Here is a 25,127-nt window from a genome sequence, read left to right as displayed (position 1 = left end):
ATGTTGTTAGTAGTGTTACAAAAGGCAGCTCTTCTTTCTTCAGTCATGGCTTCTTTCACCACTAAAGAAACTTCACAGAACATCACGTAGAGAACTTCTGCTGTCCTTGTGATCTGTTTGTGACTCCCACCTCAGAATCTTGGTGGATGTAGAAGTAGCTGAGATACAACTAAAGAAAATCTGAACGTTATAAAGTCCCAGTGGACTTTTCTCTGGAAATTATATTGCTTTTGCAAATCTGTCTGCTAAAAGACAGTTCCAGCGTTGTGCTTGTTACTGTGGCACAAAATTAGACAGGAGGCAAATAAGAGGCTTTTCACCTTAACCCAGTGAGAGAGAAATAAGATTTTTTTATATATATTTTTTCATTCTTGTTTAAAGATCAGTTTGGAAATACATTACTGAGTTTTACAGACTCTATATTTTTCACTTTTTAGCAAAATGACGCTGTTGCCTGTCTTGCAAAGTCCTTTCACTAATCTTAGAATCTGTCTTTGAAGAATATAATTTTAAAATTATGTTTTGTGAGGTTTGTTTGGGGAGGTTTGTTGTGGTTTCCCCCTCTTGTCACTCTAAATATGTTGTTTCACATTGTGTTCCATGTCCATAGGGTAGTTCTTTGGGTTGTGTGTAGTTTTTGGCTTTCTGGTCTATCTGCATTCATAGGCCTTATTAACAAATTAGTAGACCCAATAGATCTTTCCAAATCCAAAACTCTTCCTATGTATTTGTCTAGGGAATTGTTTTGTCTGTGAGACATGCAAACCAGTATTGAATGAACTGGAGTACACCAGACAAATAGGCTGGAACATACAATCTAGTTCAAGTATAAGTTGGTATCTAGTAGCTTCATGGAGGACCATCTTTCATAATGGGATGATGGTACAAAATAGCAGAATCCTTATACCAAGGAACAATGTCTAACAGAGCTTAAGAGAACTCCTAAGTCTTTCATCTTGGCTGTTCCTCTTATCTCACTACACTTCGTATTTGGTGCCTCATCCATAATGTTTGCAAAAGGGTTGAAGGAGTTACCACTACATTGAGCTTGAGTATGTGGGGCAAAGAAGGGGAAAATGTGCTTCTTAAACCATTTCCCTCTATTAACTATTATTTACTATTTATTTAATGCCCTTGCATATAAGCATATGGCTATCCACATTGTAAAAACTAAGCTATAATGAAAGCAGACTTCACAGCCACATTAGAAGATGGATGAGGTGACTGCAGAGGGCTAAGGATTAGTTAGCTGATAAGTTTTCAAGGAAGTATGAGTTTTAGTAATCAGCAGGATAACATAGAAAAGGTATCAGAAGAATTAGTCTTTGCCATGGGGTTTAGAAGAGTGTTACTTAAAAATTAGGTACATAGTTACTGTTCATACTAGCACATATAAATCACTGTGAATTTAATTCTGTGATCTTTGAACTTTTGTTGAATTTTTTTTTTTTTTAGTACAGAAGATTGGCAATGTACTGTGTCAGCAAAATATGTCATGTAATCATTAGGCATAACTGAAGAATTTAATTTGTATCATGTCTTGCTCACAAGGATAATTAAAAGCAATAGCATTTAAGTTGATGGAACTACAGGGGTGACCACTGACTGAAGAACTGTCTCCCAGGTTTTTCTGGAAAAAGATCATCAACATTTTGTTAATTTCTCCCTCTTGTGTGTGTTTTAATATGCTGATTTTTCCAAGTACTTTCAACAGGAAAAACTTAAAAACAGCAAATACAAAATAATTCTACAAAAATAATAATAATTTAAATAAGAAATCATCTGTTTGTGGAATCTTCATTTGAATACAATGTTCTCATTCTTGTATTCAAAGACAATGTGCTGCACAGTGAAATTACACTTCTTAAGATGAAAAACATCTGGAGGTTTGTAGCAATGTATCTTTACGTTTACCTCAGCATTGAAGGGGCCATCTAAAAAGAAAAGAGCTTAATCCGGACATCAATGGTGATGATTTCCTTCAGTATGACAATAAATATAGTAAAGTACCCTTTTATGTTTAATAATTCAGGATTCATTGAGCATTTAAAGGTTTTCCTCTTCTGTCATTTAAGGAATCTGATAGCAATTTATTAAAAATAATGAGACTTGTCTCCACAATAGACAAAAAAATTGCACATATATAAGGGATGCTATAAGAAAATGGAAGTTGGTGCTCTCTACAGCACTTGCATAAAAGTTTAAAGATTTTCACCTTACTTGCTTACCTTCTGGAAAACTGTAACCATTAGGGTGACTTCCAATAAATTATTTGGAGGACATCCCCATAAGTCAGTTATTTTATAAGAAACTCCTCAACCCTCCCCTGGAAATTATATGTAAGAAGTCTACAAAAGATAGCTTTGTACAAAAGTAATATATTGCTATGCTTTATCGGGACAAAAGAAAAAAACCCACCAAAAAACACCAAATAGAATTGCTGTTCTTGAACAATGAAGTACTGCCCAACAGAGATTTAGAATTTGTACCACCATGATTTTGCAGAAGGTATACATTTGTGTTTTCAATACATTTAACAGATTGATAAGGATTTTAAGCTAGTTACAACACTTCATTGCTGTTCGGTTTCCTCTTAAATGTGAAAAACAGAGTATAATTCTTTATAATTGGAAGTTTTATTATTTTTGCCCTGAAGGCTACGGTTTTTAAGCTGAACATTATTTTTCGTAGTCAAAACATTCTCAAGCAAGTTACTCTATTACAGATTATTGTATTGGTTTTGAGTATATTCACTTATGTTTAGAGACAGATATGGATATGAACTATGAGAGAAAGGATGCCTAGTGTAATCTGGGAGCAGAATCTGAATTGAGATTTCATACTTTGAAGAAAAAACAAATACATGGCTGAAACTGAATGAATTAAATATGCATATTTGCTGATGATGATGTGAATTAAAACTACTTAGAGTTTACACAGTGGACTTCCTTTAAGAACTCCAAAAATCCAGATCTAGTTGCTGACTAGTAAGCAGTGTAATGTGTGTCTGCAAAGCCAAGTAGTGTTGCTTGAAGCAGCAGGTCAATGCACAGTCATTTCTGAGATTTCTTAAGCAGTAGCTTCACTTTGAGGGGCTTGGTTAGAAATATTCTCAGACTTCTAGGATTTCTGTTCATGAAAAATATTTTTTGCTGTAGATGAGCAGAGAGCTAAGCATTGGATCCAAGTTATGCGTTGCACTACCCTAAGTTGCTAGTGGTTGTCATGGTAATGTTTTAAAACGGTGGTGGCTATGGCTTGACATCAGAATGTTTTCTGTTAAGTGAAGATTTTTCTGAGATTGTAATGGAGTGTTATAAGTGAGCAGACTTTTTGTACTCAATAAAATATTTAGTAGGTTGTAGTAAATATTAATTTGTCCTGCCTTCAAGATGCTGTGTATTTACAGTTCTGTACTAATAGAATGGTATCCCTGGGAAAGAGTTCATTCATTCTTAAGAGTCAAACTTGCTAAAAATAAATCCGCTTTAAATAGGAATTGTTGGAGTTGTTTCACTTTATCCTTTCAAAACACTGTGTGGCAGACAGGTTAAATTTGCTTCAGCTTTTTTATGCATTTAGCGAGGTAACGACTTTAGTACTCATTTGTATTTTGAGCTGAACTTAAACATCTTTACAGTGGAACTTTCTTATTTCGAGTGACTGAAAAGAAATGAGTTTACAATAGCTTATATTGGGAGGTCAGTGGTAGAAATGGCTTAAATAAAAAGCTAGGAATGGAACATCTTTCTGTCGATCATAAGTTAGCAGACTTTGTTACTGACCTTATTGTATTTGAGATGAAGCAATGTGAATGCTGTCTTATCCCTCACTTAGATAAGCTTTCAAAAGTGATCTCCAAATCACGGTATAGAGTAAGGATTTGCTGAGAGTGACAAACACGTGCCCACTGCATTTCCCATATGCTTTTCAATAGCTGAATTCCAAGGCCCCTGACAGAAAGGAAATGTCTTAGAAAACTCTCAATAGTACACTTCAATACAGCAGAATACATTGCGTGAAAAGCAGAGCTGTTTTTGCAAGTCAGGATTTATAAACTTTAATAATACACTTATCTGGAAGAAACGGAAATTCAGTTTAGAGTGTTTGGAGAAATCATCTTGATGGGTAATACTAATTCATTTCTTCTTTCTACTGGACTTTCATTGTTAGTTTGCACGGTTTGGTGGCCTTTTGGAGTCAGTTTAGCCCTTTGTGGCTCATCATAATCTCATCTTTCATCCCTGTGATTTCAGAGGTTTTATGGAAATACCATGCAGATGCATATGTGCTTTAACAAAGATGATAACAGTGTCTTAGATGACCCCATCAATCTTAATGACATTTCCTACTAATCAGCAAGAGGCTTACAAGTTGTTTCTCTTTTTAGCTTCTTCATTACCTTTTTCTCTTGCCTATCCATCCATCTATTTATTAAAAAAAAAAAAAAATCAGATGGTGCTTTAGCTTTGCCATGCTACACTCAGGCTTCTGGATACTCATGGAGTATTTTCTAACCGTGTGCAATTTTGCTTCTTCATGGTCACTCACTTGTTTTTCCCATAGTTACTCTTGGCTGATTTAATTGCTTTGTGTCTGCTATTTCCCTGCACAAGATTAATACATGATAGGTTGCTCTGCAGCCACCTTGTAGATCTAAAAGTTGCAAGACACTCAGAAATTAGAGAAACCTACTTTAAACCATACCTTCCAACATCACTTTCTTGAGAGTTACATGAAGGATCTGCAGGAAACAAGTGTATGACATAAGAAGAAGGAAATTACAACAATTTTTTAAAATGTAGGGAAATACATAGTTTGTCTTAAGCTCTGATTGGTGTATAATAATTAATGACCGTTTTTTTTCTGTTTCTTTTACCATTAACAGTGTGAATTTGGAATTTTGCAACGGTGACTGGCTTTCCCAACTTGAGCAGCTGTGCTTTGTGTTTTTCTAACATGGACTTTATTTCAAACACTGCAGTGCATTGTTTTATGGAGAAATAAGACTTAATATTCTAATTGAAGCATTAAAATTAGCTGTGTTTATTTTTGTTTCTGCATTTTGAAAAATGACATTTTTGGGGAACCTGCACTTGCAGTTTTAGAAAGCAATTTTCATTGTAACAGAGTGAGCCATGGGCTCACCATGGATTGGAATTCTGCCTACAGTGGGGAGAACATAGTATTTTTAGCTATATCATCATCTAGAACAAACATGAAAGATTAGATGAAGTTAGAGAGAATACAAGAAAGAAAATAATAATAGAGCATTACATTTCCCTACATAGCATGTGAAAATATATCAACAAGGTATGTTCAGCTGCGGTTTAGACTTTTTACTTTTTTATGTCTTAAATACCCACAAGGAATAAATTCTTGATTTAGCCCAAAGCACTGTACATAACAGTTCAAGATGTAAGTAAGAATCAGTTTTTACTGTAACAATTGAGAATCTCTGCGCGAAAGAAAAAGACAAAGTATCAGGAACATTAATCTCTAAATACAATGTATAAAGTCTGTTCCTTGGGACGGGGAGGGGGGAACCCTCCTGAAATTTTATTCTCATCTGATACAATTATTTGTAATCTTGCCTCATTGTTGTCTGAATACAAAATCATTTACTGTGTCCTCTGAGCAAGCTGACCCTCAGCCTGGCCAGCCAACTTCTGTAGTGGCATGGGAGCCTCCTTATATTCAGCTGTGGGTAAATACTTTCTTGTCACACCACGCTGTAGTTTTTGTTTTCTTCCCTCCCGTGAATCTTATGTTGCTCATCTCAGTGCCAGTATGTTCTAATGTAGGATACCAGCTTGCCTATACAGTCTCTTGGAGTCCTTTACAGGTTTCTTCATAAAAATAGTCTAATCAGGATATAGTTTTAATGCATCTACCATTAAATAAATGATTACTTCAGTTCTTTGGGGGTGTAGATGCCATTCAGTCAAATTACAGCCTTTTTTTTCACCTGGCTCAGTGATGGTAAAGCTTCCTCCCTTTGTTTAACTTAGGATATACATTTCATCTGGTTTTTTTATTATTTTTTTTTTTTAAATCCATGCTGTGGTATCTACTTGGCCAAACATACCTACTATTAACAACTAAGAAGGGCTTATTCCTATGACTTCATTGAGAAAAGCATTAAGCCACCATTCTGGGGTAAAATAAGTTTAATGGAATAGGCACAGCCCCCCACTCCCATGTTCCAAGTCCGGTTTTGATACTGTGAAAGATGGGTATAACTGGTTTTTACAGTTCCTTCTCTTCATTCTGATGGGAGGACTTACTAGATCAAATACAGCATTATGCTAATCTGCTTTCCATTTTGCATCTGTTTTGGAGTTTGGTACAGTGAGCTTAGGTCTGCTTTTACAAGTCAGTGTAGGGGTATTTCAGTAGCAACTTTCTGCCTTGCGAAGTCGAATAAGCAGGTGTGGTGTTTCTTCTTCAGAAATACAGCTCAGATCAGTCTATTATATGTGGATATAAATCATCTTACAAAAAAAAAAAAAAGAAAAAAGCTTTACTCCAAGAGTAGCTGTAAATAGCTTTCTGTCAAAGTGGATGAATATTTTGGGAACAATTTTACAAAATGCTTTTTTAGGAGTACTACTAAGTATTTTTGTTATTGACATGGAGGATGGAATGCAAAATACATTTTAAAAATTCCTGAGAATGTCAGTCTGAAAGGACCTGCAAGCATACCTTTAGAATTAAAAATTACAGCGATGAGTTGGAGACAGAACAGAATGCAGCTTAGAAAGGGCAAATTAAAAGATCTACACTTAAAAATATTCAGCTGTGAAAATATAAATGCATAATGACTGTAGGTAAGTAATTCACAGTACAGTGATTTCAACTTCTGGTAAATCAGAAATTGAATGTATTAAAGATATCATGCTGTTGCAAAAAAGGCACATGGCACATTTTTTATATAAAACCAGAATAAGCATCAGTAAGGCCTATGAAACTGTACTGTGAAAAAACTTGGCATTTGTAAAGTTTCAGCTGCCAGGCAATATTCTGGGAACACCACATCAAGAAGAAAGTAGCTTAATCAGAGGACATACTGAGGAGAGCAATATGAAGCATCAGAGCTCTGGAAAATGTGACCTACAGGGAAGGGCTGGGGAAGAGACATCTGAGCAAGGACTTAATAAGCAGCTGCAAATACAAAAGTAATCAACTTTTTCTCTGTATTCACTGTGCAGTAAGGTTACTTTGCTGCAACGTCAGTTTAGAACCAGCAGCAGGAAATTTTTCTAATGGAAGGGCAGCTGAAAACTGGACAAAGTTGCTTGGAAAGGCAGTGAAATCTCTAGTACTAAAAGTTGACCAGATGGTACTTGAGGTCCCTTCCAATCTGGTGTTCTGTGATTCTGTGATTAACAGAAGCAGTGTAGACAGAAGTAACAGGTATAGCTCATCCTGGGAGCAGTGGTAGAGAAAGGCATTGAGGAGTGAGAGGGGCAACCAAATGGTCCATCTAGATCAGTTGTTTTTCTCTGTTATTTGCTCACACATACTGAGGACACTGATGATTTAAGTGCTCTTGAGAAACTGTTCTCCTTGTGCTTAGTAATTTTTTTTTTTTTTTTTTTTTTTTTTTTTTTGCTATTGCTAACACATTGGGAATAAATAAAAATAATTTGAAGCAATCTCTTTTCAAAGACAGTAGCAATTATTTGCTTTATTACATACACCTCTTTCAGTTTAGAAACTGAAAGGTAAAAAGCTTACTTAGAGGTCTGGTTACTTAATACAGTAGATTAGTTTATTAATTACAGTTGAATTATAGAATCATAGAATAGTTAGGGTTGGAAAGGACCTTAAGATCATCTAGTTCCAACCCCCCTGCCACGGGCAAGGACACCTCGCACTAAACCATGTCACCCAAGACTCTGTCCAACCTGGCCTTGAACACTGACAGGGATGGAGCATTTACCACTTCTTTGGACAACCCATTCCAGTGCCTCCCCACGCTCACCATAAAGAACTTCTTCCTTATATCTAACCTAAACTTGCCCTGTTTAAGTTTGAACTCATTACCCTTTGTCCTGCCACTATAGTCCCTAATGAAGAGTCCCTCTCCAGCATCCTTGTAGGTCCCTTTCAGGTACTGGAAGGCTGCTATGAGGTCTCCACGCAGCCATCTCTTCTCCAGGCTGAACAGCCCCAACATTCTTAGCCTGTCTTCATATGGGAGGTGCTCCGTCATCCTTATCATCCTTGTGGCCCTCCTCTGGACTTGCTCCAACATGCCCTTATACATGAGTTCTTAGAACCAGAATCAGAATCTCAACTTGGAAGCAGTGTGTTACAAGCATGAACTATCCGTAGGGCACGCTTGCAGATGATTTTTATTCATTTAGCACTTCCCGTTGGCTCATACCCAAAATCCAGAGCACTTTGTTCTCTTTCCCTCTAAGCTGGAAATAAAATGTTATAATCATAGGTGGGGAGGGGATATGGCACAGTACAAACAGGCATCGCTTAGCATGCATATGTCCAAATACAGGGTATTGCTCTAGGCTTTTAGACCTGCAGGGGTTAACAGACAGCGCCAGCTGCATCCCAGTTACATGCCACTGAAGACATCATTTGGAATGAAAACAGGAGTGGGTGTAAGAGAGTGCTGATCTGTCCAAATTAAAATGTGTAATCTTAACACAATAATTCACATGCATTAGAAGTAATATTCCTTTCATGGTGTTGATGTCCATATAGCACTTCTCTTTCACATATATTGAACGGAATACATATTACTGTTTAAACCTTTTTATATCTCTGTAGGAAGGAAAATTGCTTAGGTATGTTGTGCGTGAATGACATTAATATAACTGACTGCATGTGTAGTACTGAGGCTTTGCTTTCACTCAGCCTTGGTGACCTTGGTACACCATTGTGGATGTTTAGCGTAATTATATGTCATTGACAAAAGTTTGATAAGGCTGATGGTATGTGGGAATAGCCAAGCTGTCTTGAGAGGTTTGGTTTTTTGTTGGGTTTTGGTTTGTTTGGGTTTTTTTTTGTTTTGGGGGGAGTGGGGGTTAGGATGTTTTTATTTGGTTCAACTTGGGATAGAACATAAGGAATCAAAGTCTAAGCCTGTAGAACTGAAAAGTGTAGAATGCAGTAACTGCATGAGAATGCTTACGTGCCAGCTGCTGAACATAAAACTTTTTCACCGAAGTATAAAATCTGACAGGGAAGTGTAGGTGCTGACAAAGAACATTTTATCTGTGTGACAGAGAAAAAAATATCCATATGGAAGAGAAAAAATTATCCATCATGTACCTTTGGTGGAGAAGCTTTTAGTTTTAGAATCATAGAATTATAGAATATTTAGGTTTGGAAAGGACCTTAAGATCATCTAGTTCCAACCCCTCTGCCATGGGCAGGGACACCTCACACTAAACCATGTCACCTAAGACTCCATGAATTTGATGAATTCCAGCAAAAATTACCATAAATCTATTTTTAAAAGAGTTTCCCTTCTCCTTCTCACACATGCTTTCCATTAGGTATGCAATTCTTCTAAGACATACTGTATTAAATGCTGTAGTTGTTTTTACAGCTCCTAATTAATATCAACATAGTCAGATTTCCAAGAAATTGTCCAGCTCCATTTCTTAATTCAAAGTCAGTATTTTATACAGAAATAATAAATAAAAATAGCACAGGAAATTCAAGAGGAATAGCTAAGACTTTGCAAGATACTCTTGATATGTGTCAGCTACTTCTAGGGAGAAATATGAGCAAGTGCCTCATTTTAAGACCTATTTTCAAAACTTGTTCCTGAAATGATGTTGCTGCAGCCAGCTACCACAGTTCTATAGAAGAAATGCAGTTATGGTGCAGATTTTTCTGGAGTATTTCTTATAATCCTAAGTCTTGTTTCAGCTACAGAATGGTAGCTGTGTCTGCTCAATTGTGATCTTATAGTCCACATTTAATTTTTGTGTGTCTTTGCAAAATTACTTCCTGATTAAGATAAAAAGTAATAATGTAGAAAGTGTTTCATGATGCATCCTTGTCATAGCTTTTCCAAACTGACTGGAAGCAAGAATGGTAAGACTTGAATAAACATAGACTTTAAGTGTAGGTTTTTTGGCAGTAGGAGCAAAGAAGCATGTTTATAAATGACTTTGGAACTTACAAAGGAAGAGGACTTAACAACCAAATGAGAAGGGAAGAAGAAATGTCTATAGACAAGATTGTTGGAACAGAGGATGCCATAGACCTGCCCAGCAGCAGCACACCTGTCAAGTAATGGGAGGGATATAAGCAGATCTGTAGAACTGGACAAGAGTCTAAGAATGGTGCCTTCAGTCCAAGTGAGAAGAGAAGGAGGATCCTGAGAGGACTGACTTGAAGAATTGAAGCCAGGAATGGGTTTGAGTTCAAGAGTTTTTGGCTATGGGAGAAGTCAGTTAAAACTTGATGGAAGAGGAGAAAGGGGAGCAAAAGCTTAAAAGCAACTAGGTGAGGAGAAGAAAATGACAGCAGGGAGTTAGTAATGCTAGGAGAGTGCTGTTACAAGAAGGAAAGATAGAAAGGTCAAATATGTGAAGAAGGAGAAAATGAAGAACAAGAAAGCGCAAGTACAAGAAGACGTAATCTGTTAGTTGTGCTAGGCTACACTATTTCATTCACGCAAGTAAACATTATCTTTGTTTCATAGTATTTCTGAGTATGGAAGGATGTACATAAAGAAATTTATTTATTGAATAAATATATATGAGTATATTATGGTTTGGGAGTGCCCTGTTTGTCCAAGTGTTGGGCTGTGTAGATGCACAAGAAGATGCAGTCTATGCACTTGCAAACTGCTAGCCTAAGAGAAATAACATGTTAATGTAATAGATACTGGGAAAGTTGAGGAGAAAGGTAGAAACAAAACTGGCAAAAGAGAGATGTTCTAAGGCTCCACAGGATGTCTGGATTCCGAGTGCAATAGGCAGGACAGTACGGCACCTGCACTTCTGCACCTGTCTCACTGGATGGTAGGTCTTCTGACAATCGGCTAGCTTTCTTCATTGGTGGCAGGGAATAGACGTGTTTGTTCCAGTTTTGGGAACTCAACCGTAGTGTGTATGCTCCCCTAGAGTGAATGTCCCACTCGTGCCATCCTTGTTATTACCCTGACTAGAATCATTTGAAGGGTGAATTCTTTCAACATACCAATAAATTTATTTTTTATTTCTCGTTTCAAGGTTTAAGCCTACTGTAGGAAATGTTTTTTCAATGAATTTTTCTGCTTTTATTACTTGGTGTCACTGCAAGGAACTGGTTTAAGGATATCCCAAATAATTTATAGGGAGAGGAGTATAAAAGGAAGCGGGCTGGATCACAGATTGGAATGGGGTTGAGGGGGGTTGTATGTGTGTGGGTTTGTTTTTCTGGAGTTTTGGGGGATTTTTTTATGGTAGTGGTAGTTTTGTCTTTAGACCAAAGGAAAAAAGAAAAGTGGTTAGAGAGCTATAAAGCAGTGAGGGATTTCTATATACTTGTTGGGATGAGATCAGTAAATTATCTGAAAATGGTTTGAGGAGCAAAACCATTTCAGCCAGACTAGAGGTCCTTCTCTCGTTCTTTGTGTCCTGTGAAGTTATAGTGTTTCCAGATCCTTTATCTGTGCGTTTTGGAGATTTATTTATTTTCAGCAGAAAAGCTGATCTTGTCTATTTCAAGTAAATGCTTGCTTTAGATGGTATCTGAAAGGGATAAGGAGGAAAAAAGCTGCTTTTGAAGTAAATATATTCTGACCATTGCTAGCCTTCATTATCCACTTTTTATAAACTGGAGTTTGCTGGCTTTTTGTCAGCCTCGTTGCAAAGCTTTGTTAATACACTGCCATGAAAATGAGTTTCATACACATTGACATAATTAATGAAGAGGCAGGCAGCATGCTCTACCAATTAGCACCACAGGGAAAAGTCAAATTGGCTTCCTTTTGGTGTGTTGTGCCAAAGTGAAGAACTGTAACACACAGCAAATAAATAGAGATCCTTTTAATGAGCTGCAAGATCAAGCTGAATAACTCTGAAAGGATTTTGTGTAAACAGTGCCAACTATTGAGAGAGTTAAGATTAATTGATGAGCTTAGTTGAAAGTTGGGAGGGTTTTGGGTGGGTGCAGGGAGCCTGTTAATGGAAATAGAGCTTGTTAATATATAAATTTTGTTTTCAATGCAGCTATTAGGCATGTTAGAGAGTATAACAAGCACTTGAGAACAAATATGAAAAAAAAATCATTTACTGCTTGCTACTTGACCAACAAGATTGTCAGAATTAATTTTTTCGACTGAATATTTCTGTACTTAGTATTTAATCATAATGAAAACTTGACTAATTGTTCTCTGGTGCTGGTTTTCAATAGTCCAACCATCTGGCGACATAAGACATCAGTCAACTGATGATTGATTTTTTTCCCAACTATCCCAGAAGTCCTAATATTAACAGTAACAGAGAAGTCAACAGGTGAAGTTTCTCAGTGATTTATATGAAGCATTCTGTTTATCTTGAGACATACACATAGAAAATTTAGAACAGTTCAGGTAAAAACTCCTTTCAAAAAATATTTTCATTAAACAGAATTGTCCTAAAAACCTCGAGTTAAAGGTTGAGTTTTCAAAATATGCAAAAATACAAACCTGTAAAGGCTGTTTATTGGGGAAAAAATTAATGAGCATTAGCAGTTAGCAGGCCTCATTCAGAGCCTGCATCATCTAGTTAATAATAGGTCAGAGTGTATATGTAATAACAGAGGCACAATTTTGACTGTTCAGTTGCATGAGCTAACTTAATCTATCTTTTTCTTTTTTTAAGCAAATAAAACATCTCCTACACTTTCTGTTTCTTCTAAATATTTTTAATTTTGACAATAATCAGTTTGTACATTTTTATTTTAGCCCAAGTATTGTATTAGGTCAGATACAGCTTATCAGTGCACGTTGTGTACAAGCATATCACCAAGATTGGTGATGTATGAGCATCTGCACCGTGGCATCTTAAGTAGATCTTAAAATATGTCAAAGTTGTAATTAAGGAAGCAAAATATGGTAAAGCTAAAAGTAATAATTAGAAGCCAATAAAGATTATGCTCGACTTGCTAAACAATTGACCTTCTAAATGGTTATGTCTGTTGTAATCTCCACAACAGAATTACATGTCCCTTCACTTGGTACATTAAAGGTGATACCAGAATCATTCTATAACTGTACAACTAAGAATATTAATATGCAAACACAACTGGAGACAATTTATTGTGGTGAAGTCCTGCTATGTTAAGAAACATATTGCTGAGTAGTTAGTTAACTTCTGTTTCCAAAAGGAAGGTTAAAAGGCATGGTAAATGTCAGAGTATTGTAAGACTCAAAAATTATGTTGAGTTCCAAAATCTATTTTATAGAAAATAAGAATGGTAATGAAAAAAATACTATTACCTTCCCATACCCCAAAGATTTCTCACTAAATCTTGAATCTTCAACTGCTGAAGACTAAATTTCTACTACCTAATCACTTGTCTAGTGAGGAGATGCATTTCTGAGCATTTTTTCTTTCAGTAATTTTGATTTATGTTTTATTTCCTCATTAGTCAGCCTTATTTCAAACTTTTTAATTTTATTATTTTTTTCATTTTCCGTCCTTTACCTCCTTCAGCTCCGCATCTCTCATTTTTTGTTTTTAGCCTCTCACATACCTACCTCTAATCGTTCTTGTGCATTCTCCTTACGTATCTTTCCCTACCCATGGCAGGGGGGTTGTAACTAAATGATCTTTAAGGTCCCTTCCAAGCCAAACCATTCTATGATCTTTATATTGTCTGATCTTTTTCTAACCTAGATTTTATCCTTACCTCCTGTGAATTAGGAAAATGTCATCTTCCTCTCTGCCCTCCAAATTTTAGTTACTTAATTTTTGTCCCCTTTAACAACTGTCCTGTTTATGTCCTTCAAAACATTTAATGGACTCTGTTCTGTCCTTAATGATGGGCCAAGTCTCTGTTGTGGTGGTGTTCAGGACTTCTTGGCTGTTCTCAGTTAACCTGATGGCTGTCATCCTTTCTTCTCAGCCAGCTGGCTGTAACTCCATCTCCATGCTGGCTGTTGTTACCACTAGCATAACAGTGTCTCTTCTTTCCCCAAGTGTCTGAATATTTTGATTCCTGTCTTTTGACATCATGTACTCTCTTTCTGCCTTTCTGCCACTATTTCCATGACCCTACTGCTGCCTTCTTCAGCCCAGTAGAATAACTTCCAGAAGGTCTGTAAACCACAGTGACAACCACTGAGTTCCAGCAGAGGAGATGAGCATGGATATAGTCAGAGAGGAAGGACAAAAGCCTTCATAAGGATTTATAAGAGGAGAATACTTTCTTGGCTTCTTTTTGTGAGGATTCTATGTAGAATTGTATTTTCTGTAATTGAAATACAGAAAACCTTTTCCTCTCTTTAATGCTGCATTATTCTGTATTTCTCAAAAGACAGAATAATACTTAATTTGTTTGTTTTCAGGTTGTATGAAGTTCCTTTGCTGAAACTGGCCAAGGATAAAATCTAATTAATAACTCATTAACTGTTGTCACTAAAGCTTAAAGTACAACGAGCATGTTAAAGACTGATGATCATCATTTTTGTGATAGAAAACTGGAATGATGTGGAGATACTTAATGCTGAAATCCTTCATGCATTCATGTTTTGTATAGCAAGTACATTTCTGGCCATCCATATGTCCAGTAGATATAAACAGACAAGGTACTGAGATGGAAGGTGGCAAGAAGTACAAAATAGCTTCTGTTGGATGAAAGCTTAAATAGATTGGGATTCTTGAGCTTGGAATAATGACAGCGAAGTGAAAAGAGAAGCCTATGCAATCAGCAGTGCTTCGAAGAAGTTAGAGTGTTTTTGCAGTACCAGAGTTGGTACTCAGTGGTACTGTCAGTCAGTAAGTTCAATATTAGCAGAACAAAATACTTCTTTTTCACATGGGCCATAGTTGCAGAACTCACAATTTATTTGGGCTCAAACAGGATGGAATAAGTAGTGGCTGGTGTATACAGTGACCCATATACAAGTTCTAGCTCAGGAGGCTCAGAAGCCACTCTCCACAGGATTGTATTTTGAGGACAAGTCCTGTGCTCGACATAGCATTTCTTGCGTTTGTTCCCTACTGGTTTGCTACTCTGATTCTGGACTAGATGAGCCTTTTGTCTTAGGCAGTATGGCAATTATTCTGTATTAAAAATATGTATGAAGTAGGTGTTATTGTTACAAAACTGTCAAAATCCTTAAGGGCTAATTAAACAATTGTAACATTGAAAATCCAGTGAAACATCTTTGTGTGTTTTACTTTTGTTTGCCATGAATTAAGTTTCTGCAAATAAGAGGTACTTAGAGTGGACAGGTTAGAGCTTATTAATTACCTAGATTTGTACATATAAGCAATATATGTGCCAGCTCCAATCACTAATAAATCCATCAGCTTTGAGGGGTTTCCTGTTCATTTCTACTGAACTGTTAGTGTTTGTGACAAGCCATGGTTCTGTCAGAATGAATTATCCCCCTCGAAAAGCTGGCAGCACAGGGAAGTGGCAACTTAATGGAAGCTAAAGCACTCTAATGGCAGTGCCTGTTGAAAGCCAGGGAATGTCATCCACAGCATTTGCCCTGGCTCTTGAAAACGTCGCTTTGCATTTCTGGTTGTGTGCAAGATACTGGAGCTTTATTGAAGTCACATTCACAGGTATTATTAAATGAAATACTATTCAGTAAAACACTTGTTTGTTGATAGACTTCATTCCACTGAGGTCAGCCTGTCTAATGGTGTGATCATATTGCATGTGCTCCAAAGTGCTGCAGTACTACTCATTTTAAGATTCTTAATTTTAGCTGTCACATAAAGCCATTTCAAATACATCAAATGAATAGAAATGTAAACGTTTTATCCTGCTGTTCACATGAGAGCTTAAATATTTTTATTTAGAAATGAATGGAGTATGCGTTTAATCGAGTGGGTGAAAACGTAATACAGTTTATTTAAGTATACTTGTTTACAGGTGAATAATATATAGATTATTAGTACTATGAATTAAAAGTTGTATTGAGCCAATGGATAAAATTATCATACCAAGATGTTTTCTGATGTTTTAATCTATTTTTAGATTACATTGGTGTATGCTAACATATTTATTTATAAGTAAATAAAAAGCTATTCATCTGCATACATTCCGTTTATGAACTATTATAAATACACAGTGAGTACATTTAAAGATACTAATTTTAATAACATCTCGATCTTTTTATATATTAAACCATGCATATTCCATTCAGATTTTTGCCTTCTTACGAGGGTTACATGCAAATAATTGCCTTGTTCCTGGTTTTCTTGGTGTGTTGGTGGCTTTTGGGCAAAACCAGAAAAGTGATGGCTTTCAGTATTTGTTAATCTTTTAATAAAAAGCATATATGTTTTTATGGGTTGTAATTAGCAAGGTAGATTTTTTTAAAAGAAAGTGATGCCAGTTGATATCATTACTAAGAGTTAGTAAACTTCACCAGTACTATATCATTTATCCATGTTCATAGAAAGAGAACAGGAGAGAGCAGACCAAAGAGGACTTGAGAATTAAAAAAGAGAAAGCCAAACAACTGGTTTAAATTGAAAACAAAAAAAAACCCCAAAACAAAACCAGTAACCTGTATGGTTCTCTTCATGACGATTTGCTTAACAGCTGGGACTTTCACATTCTTTAGCATGTAACAATTATTTTTTTGAAGAAAAGGTGAATGATATAAACAGACACTATTTCTTTAATGTTGTTCTTAACACCAGTCTGTTTCATTTCCTTCTTTCCTTCTTTCAGCCCTCTTAGGAGACATACACTGGCCTCATAAAGCTCTGCATTCCATATTGAACGATAGAATATCTGGGTTTGCTGCATGCTTTTAACTACTTAATGATATCAGTGCACTACAAATGAAGTTCTAAAACTTTTTATTTAAATAGCTTAAATATTGTTTCTGAAGTATACCTTCAGCAGCTCTGTGGGTACAGAAGACAACTGAGTTACGATCCCTTCATTTATAAGCACCAGAATCCAAGTTGAAGCTGCTGATAAAGGCATTTGTTGTAGCTTTAGTGTGGATAATTATATTAACTTATTTGCTTGTATCTTCAGTAAGTTTATGCTTCACAATGCAATTGGAGGTATGCACTGAAGAGTCCACTGCTAGAATTTGGGGTTCTGAAGCAGGGAAGAGTATGTAGGTATTGTCATGTGATATTTTGCATCTTTGTTCATACAGAAGCATTTACAAATGGTGACATATTAGAGGATATGCTTGCTTGATACACAGTTGTCAGTGGGATTATAGGATGTAGGATGCATTGATATAATTAACCAAGTCTAAAGACAAGGAGACAAATGTGGCATTGCAGGAATTTCAGAATTGGAAAAGGTTAATAGAGCAAGGAGAAGAGAAAGGGATAGCAGAACATTAAAAAAAATGGGGAGATTTTAGAAGTTACAATATAGGTAGATACTGAGAATGGAAATCAAGAAAGATAGATGTCTCATAAGGTGCCACAAGTAGATCCTGCTGTCACAGAATGCCTTGAACTGCCCCAAGTGCCTATAAAACAAATTTTTTTTCATGCTTTAGAGAGGTTGTAATTGTCTTTAAAAGGCTACATAGTTAAAACATTCCTCCTTTTAATAGAAGAATTACTGTCTTTTTGTATGGTGACATACCCTATCTGCTTTGCCTCCTCTAAATTAATGCTTCATCGCAGATGAATAAACATTTTTTTAATTATTTTTTATAGTCTTCCTGATGTTCTTTTTATCTTGAGTGCTCATCCAAAACTTCTCAAGGTGCTGCATTTTTCATTCATTAGGAGATAAATTTTAAATAGAGACGTTTGCTTCTTTGGTTCTCTCCTGTTTGTTAACAAAAAAGGTACAAAGTCATACTTTGATGAAAAATTATTTTTGGTAATGACAATTGCCTGTGTTTGGGTGCAGGCCACACTTCTTTTTGGTCGATTTCCATTAAGGAGTTTTGGCATTTGTGAGGATTTTTTTCAGTGTGAAGCTATGGCTTATAGTAACTATCGACCAGATAGTTGATAATAACTGATATTAACATGCTTTTGTTGTGAAATGGTTTTCAAAATGGCTCATTCTCACATGTTCTCATGAAGTCCCACTAAATACATCTCAAGCAGAGAAGCTGCACTTCTCTGTATATTCAGTGTCTGTGTTTTTTATATCATATAATAAATTACTTCTCAGTTTCTTAACAGAAATGTTCTCTATTAGAAATTGTTTTCTTAACCCACAGAATCACTAACAGCTCAATAGTCTTTGCTTCACTGCAATTGGAATTTTCAAGCCTGTTGTACTTTGTAGTGCAGCTCTGTCACCAGTTCATCCATATTTAATATTAAATGGTGACCACAGGATCTGCACAGTGCACAGCTTTTAACAGTTCTGCATTTATTGCTTTCAGACATTAAGGAACATTGTCAAAGTTGATGGTGCAAAGTTAAAAATACTTATAGTGGGGGTGGGGAGGGTGGGAAGTAAGAAAGTCGTTTACACTATCGTTGAAGAAATTATTTGATTTAACTAAAAAATTAACAACTTGAACAGGACAGCCTTACATTGCTAGCTCTTCCAGTGGTGGTGTGGTATTACTATCCCCACTGCATCTATTCCCACAAGTCACAATGGAAGGAAGTTACTTTTGGGTTTCAGCTATAAGAGTGCACTAGTGGCCGTTTATCTCATCTGGCATGCTGTCATCTTAGGAGAAAGCAAGGTATTTTAAGAGAGACTTGTCTATTTTAAGCATATTGTTTTATACAGAGCACAGTTGTCATGCACCATGCCCCAAAACCGAGCTGACGACCGAAAAGGAAAATATTATGAGTTCAGCTAGTAGCATTTGCCGTGAGTTCATAGCACTTCTACTGATGGCAGGTTCTTATTTTATGTAAGAAAAAGCTGGTCTAATAAAATAGTACTATCTAGTTTTATTACACACTTTTTTTTTTTTTCAAGTGTTGGAGACTGGAGTCATTTCATAACAGATGAGATGTTTTGACAACTTTTTTAGATTTGAAATGATCAGCTCCTCAATATTGAGTGGGATGTCAGCATCATTAATAAATTATTGAGCACAAAGTTTTCTTCAGGTAAGAATTTAATGTTGCAGTATGAGGAACGTCTCCCATCGTGCACCTAGCTCTAGAGGTTCAGAAACTATTTTGCTACTTCCTGTTCTGCAGTTGCTTGAAATAACTGTTTCTTTGTCTTTTTAAGTATTTCTTTTGACTGAATTGGTAGTAGTAGAGAAAATACAGGTAGAATATTTCTTTTCCCCTAAATTTAATCAGACTGAACTGTGGATTTGCAGACGTATCTATACAAATATATTTGTTTGTATATGCATATACATTTTTTTTTCCTTTTCAAGCTAATGGACAATTCACTGTATTGATAAGTTGTTTTTTTTTTTGTCAGCTGAAGATTAATTGTTGCATTTTAATGAGATTTTATTTAAATTTATTTTAACTAATGACAGCAAACCATGATCTTTACTATTTCCCTCTCCAGAAAGCCACTAATTGATATAAGGGGTTTTTTTCATACATGCATATATCTGTGTGTATATATACACATAAACGCATATTACTCTCCATGTCCAAATTAATTTTGAATTTGACATACTTTTTAATTGACAAAATTTATATTCTGTGAAATAGTACCAAGTTCATATGCACACAGAAATGGGAATATTTGTCTACATGCGGTGATTCAATTGAGAATAGGATTTTTCTGTTCAGACTTTCCCTTTCCCTATATGTTGTCCTACCTTTAAGAAGCTTGCTTTCAATTTATGCAGTATAAATACTGAGCCTTATGCATGCAGTATATTGGGCATATATAGAAGAGTCTTCTTTTTTTTTTTTTTAATTGGGGAAAAGTGTATAATATATCATACATGTTTACTAAGCTTTAAGAAAAATCTGGACTCTGGAGAGGTATCAGATTTTGTTGGAACTGGGACAAAAGTGAAATGCGCACAATAATTATTTAGTTCGTCTCTGGGCTACCTTTTAGGTGTTGTGAAGGAAAGAAGCAAGTGGAAACGTAGTTTCAGTCAGAGGTCAATGTAAAGGAGACCAGGTAAATCAAAATTATTTTACACTGTAACTAATCTGCTCTTCTCCCTTTGCCTTGTCCTCCATTCTGTCCCCACTGCCCCAGTTTTTGTTTGCCTTACTACTAACCTTTTCACACCTTTTTCACCTTTGTCTAGTGTTGTTAGTCCAAGGTAACCAAATTTAGTTTAGTATATGTAAATACTAGGCATAATTGTTGAAGGTGGAAAAGTCTGATAGAAGTTTACAGTGTTGAACTGCTTCTTTCCTCTGAAATTCTGAAAGGCAGATAAAACATCAGAAATCTTTCGTGAGGCTTGTATACAGTCTGTATAAATTGCTGTAATAATTGCAAAGGTGATGTGATATCAACCCAACTTGCAGGCATAATCAGGAAACTGTTTGGACAGGAACCTGCCAGTGTCAATAATATGCCTCATCCTGTTTACATGAACCAAATCTGGAATTTACACAGAAAACTAATGGAGTCTCTGGTGTCTTGCAGATTTCCTTGACTTTATCTCTATGTATAATTAATGTAACCAAGTGAGTGAATGAGCACTTTTCTGTAGGAGTCAATAGGCAAGTATGTTTGGAAAATGAGTGAACTGCTGAGATTAATTGCAGGGCTACCCACCTGAACATCCTGTTGAGAGACTCAGAAGGAAATGCCAAACCTTTTATATCCAAAGGATTTCTTTGTTAAAAGCTGCTGTTAATCTAGATAACATTAGGTGTCAGACTGGGCTGAAGATAATGCTTGATTGTGACTATACTAGTCTTGACAATTGAAAGCTATTAATTACTGTAAGAGAACGAATCATGTGAATATTGATCTTAATCTCAGCTAGATTGTTAGTATTCTGTATAATGATGGCCAATTCCAATAATAATTAGAAAAATGCATTTTCTAAAGTACACAGTGGTTGGCTAAGCAGAAGGATTTAAATGAAAGTTTTGAGTGAACTACTCTTTGGAAACAAAAAACAAAACAAAACAAAAAAATCTCTCAGATGGGAACATGATAGAGTTAAGGACTGGTTTTGCTTTACATTTTCCCAGTCATCTTGGAGATCATATATCTTTTGAGTCTAAATTTTTCTTTGTTTAGTTTAGCAAAGTGCTATTTATCAGTGTTTTGCTAGTATTTTAAAATAGATTTCCTGAAGGGAAGAAATAGTATCATATGTGATGGTTTGTTTTTTTTCTGGCTGTGTTTTAGGAATACTTTGATTGTATTAGCTAATTCTGTCTGCAGACCTCTGTTGTTTTGACTGCCACTAATGTAACATTTTACAATATTGATCTAAAATGTGAAGCCAGTGTTATGAATAGTACAGAGGAGCAAAGAAGTGCGAGAAGGAAAATGCTGAGTACTCGAAGGAGAGAACTTGTCAGCAGGTACTGTGTTAGTGTTCAGAAAGAGGTTTTTTCTTTATCGCTTTAGGATGAAATCAATGGGGAATGCGTAATTTTTAGATGTGTCTGAGACTGCACAGCAAATGGTCACCAATAAGATTCTCAGCTGCCACACAATCTGGCATAACTCTTCTGCTCCACAGCTCCCAGTTGCATTCAGCCCATTGTTGATGTGATGCCACTTTTTGGCTCCTTGCTCATCTGTTTTAGTAATTACTATCATAGAAACTACGTTGTTGTGAGATAAGCCCATTGGAGTTACTTTTTGTGATGTGTTAAAGCAGTTTTTTTTACTTATTACTTTAAAATATAAGTGTTCCATCAACATTTTCTGCAGTATATAGAGAAGGATGGTATGATTTTTTGAATACAAGACATAGGATAAAAACGAAATGTTTGCTTTTTGTCATTGTAATGCTGCTTTCAGAGGTTTAGTTCTTGTTTTTAAGATCACAAAAGAAAACAGTGTCCTTGAATAAAGTATCTATGTATTAATAAGCTTTGGCAGACATAGTTTTGTAAGTGTAATATATACAAAGAAGTGGTTTGCCCTATCCAAATTATCCATTAGCACAACAGGACTATCCTAAATTACATCATTACATGTGTCAGCTAAAGTACAAAGATTTTAGGAGGATAAAGAGCGGTTTTCTTCTTAGAGAAACTGAATAGAATCAAAAGTGAGTTAACGGAAATGTGGCATCTGGGATCAGACAACATCCTATCATCAACTTAACCCATTAACAAACCCAGAGGCAATGGCAGAGAAGCCAACACAAACATCAGTTGAGTGTGCCAAAGAGCCAGATGCCGTCACTGGAAAATAACTTCCACAGCTTGGCATCTGTGCCTTCTGCCTGTCATCCAACAAAGGAGAAAACCTGGGCCAGCGTAATTATTTTGGGGTGTCTGTAAAGCTAGAGCGTGTTTCTCTCTCTTCTCTTTACCTTTATTCATAGCAGCACTGTTTTTGGCTAACTTGCATCAGGCATACTAGTAACAAGTTTAGAAAAGGACACGGGCATTTCTGTACACATATATGTATGTATAAAAATGTGTATGTTTTGGCATTTGGGCAGGATGAAACAGAAAAAGAGGGAGGCCGGGAATGAGACAGAAGAGTACAGAGCAAAGTAAAACCAGAGCAATATACAACAGGATTATGAAAATAAATGTTTACCTTTCATACTTCTTAGAGTGTTTGTTCATATTAGTATTTTTCAGTAGTGAAACTCAGTTATTTCTCTACCTTTTCCTAAGTCTATTCTCTGTAAATTAAACAAATTCTTAATGTGTTCTCTTTAAATGTCATTCCTCATAGCAGGTTCAAAGAAGAAATATTTGACAAATTTTCTTTTTCTTTGTAAACTGAATTCTTTTATGTAAAACTACTCATCTCATTCTATTATACCTGGATAATGTATCTATATATGCATCCAAATCTTGTTTGATTGCTGCTTTTTAAATTGTAGGAATAATTTCTGTCCATGTTATCAGTAGTCAGACTTTTCTTAGTAGGCCTAACCAGTCTAAACTATTAGAAAAACTGCTTGCAACGAGTTGACTGGTCTCCAGTGATGGTGGGGCCACTGGAAGCTGTATACTGGAACTAGTAGCTGGTAGTCTCTCATGAGCTTGTAGCTAGCTGTATGTGTTTAAGAGGTGTATTATCGTATTCAAATGGCTGCGTGTGCGTGGATTGGCAGGGGGAATAAACACTGAGACTTTGGAAGATTTCACCTCTTCTGTTTTAAAGTCTGTATGTTCTGTGGAAACATCTGTATGTTCTGTAGAAACATTTGTGGGAAACAGAGATCTTGCGAACAGTCAAAATCCTTTTTTTAAAAAGTGAAAGTACAACAGTAGTAAATATGAAATAAAAGTGCTAATTAATTCAGGGAAAACTCTTTAAAGATATATTGATCATAAAGAGAGAGACAATTTGAGGTGAACTGTAGACCTAAGATACTAGTTTCCAAAAGCTTAAAAAAGCTCACAGAAGAATGTTTTATGATTGAGCTGTCAAACATGGTTGCAAAGACTGAATTTAAGGCAGACAATAAAGGGTTTTGATGAACACTTGTTCAATATGCTACCCCCTTGACAGAGCAAGCCTTCTTTTTTGTGTGATAGTGCTGGATTCTGAAATGAAACACAGTAGGTAGGAGGAAGTTGAAAAGACTTCAGAAGCTATAATCTCTCTTGGAACGAAAGGATTTTTTTCCCTGCTTTAAGTTTCAATATTCTATGTTTTTCATGCATTCAGTACACACTAAAACTGTTAAAAACATACCAGTGTCTTAGCATGAGGAATTACAAATAAGAGTAAAGTTGTGGCTGGAGTTGCTCTGGACAACATGAGGATTATTGCTTGCTGAGTTCTTATTTAAATGCTTCAAGTCCATTTTTTTTTTTAGATTCAGTTATCATTGCTGAGGACAAGAACTAGCAAGATGTGATTATCATCTAATTTACATTTTAGCAGCAGTGCAGGTTTAAAATTTTTACTAAATTGTAGAGGTTCTGACAGGGTAATAGAAGTGGCACTATTAAATTTTAGGTTCTAGCGTAACAAATCCATATGCGTAGATCTTTATAGTTCTTTCAGAGTTAAATCTTCAGATGCCTTATCCTAGAATAAAGTCTTTATCATTTGGATTTGAAATACAAAGTGTGTCATCACTGAAGTATTTTAGCGTGCAAGTATTACATTTGAGTTTATTCTTTCTTTCTTTCTTCATTGCTTGTTCTTCTCTTTATTATAGGTGGTCTAAACTTTTATTCACTTCACCTTTGTACACTTCAGTGCTTCGCAGACTTTGCTACCAAAACCTTGCCACATACCTTTTTCCTTTTAATTTTCCTTGATGTTTTAATATATATTTTAATTAAGTCAAAATAACGTACACAGGTGCAGGTTCTGACTATCAGGTGAAGAAGCTGTAACTGCATTTTTAAAGATTTAAAAGCAGTATACCACAAAGGCCCTGAATAATTTGATATGTGTTTGGCAATTTATAAATCGTAAGTGGCAGGTTACTCCAGCAGTCTGTAAAAGATTCAGAATTATAATATTATGGAATTACAGGATGGCAGATGTTGGAGGGACTTCCGGAGATTCCTGAATCCACCCCCTCTGCACAAAGTGGATCAGCACATTGGGTAGCAGGTACATAGACACCAGGTTTGGGGTATCTCCAAAAACAAACACTCTACAACCTGTGTGGAAACACTATTCCAGTGTTTCATAGATCCTTCTCCCATAAAGAGAGTTTTATTATCTTTAAATGGGATGTCCTGTTTGTCAGTCTGTGCCTGTTACCTCTTGTGATTTGTCTGGATAGCACTGAGATATGTCTGGCTCCAGCTTCTTTACTCTCTCCCATCATGTATTTATGCACATTGGTAAGACCCCCCCTGAGCCTTCTCTTTTCATGGCTGAACAGTCTCAGTTGAACATCAGATGCTCCATTCCTTTAATCATCTTTCTGGCTCTTTGCTGGACTTGCTCCAACATGTCCATATCTCTTTCTCTTG

At 36.0% G+C, this 25,127-nt stretch overlaps 1 protein-coding gene across 35 annotated transcripts in view; it reads left to right on the top strand.

Moving 5' to 3' along the window:
- The window catches only part of RBFOX1 (RNA binding fox-1 homolog 1), a 1,252,174-nt gene that overhangs the window by 929,391 nt on the left and 297,656 nt on the right, over nucleotides 1-25,127 (top strand). The window contains exon 1 of one of the 35 annotated variants that reach the window (XM_030482316.1): nucleotides 20,128-20,196. The exons of 33 other annotated variants lie outside the window; for them this stretch is intronic. The gene's annotated coding sequence lies outside the window, so the exon portion shown is untranslated. Of the gene's footprint in view, nucleotides 1-20,127; nucleotides 20,197-25,127 lie in introns of those variants that run through there. One more of the 35 variants, XM_030482303.1, reaches the window with a different exon arrangement.

This window comes from Strigops habroptila, chromosome 4, assembly GCF_004027225.2.
Source record: "Strigops habroptila isolate Jane chromosome 4, bStrHab1.2.pri, whole genome shotgun sequence".
NCBI classification, from domain to species: Eukaryota; Metazoa; Chordata; class Aves; order Psittaciformes; family Psittacidae; genus Strigops; species Strigops habroptila.
This window is presented reverse-complemented; position numbering and strand designations above follow the sequence as displayed.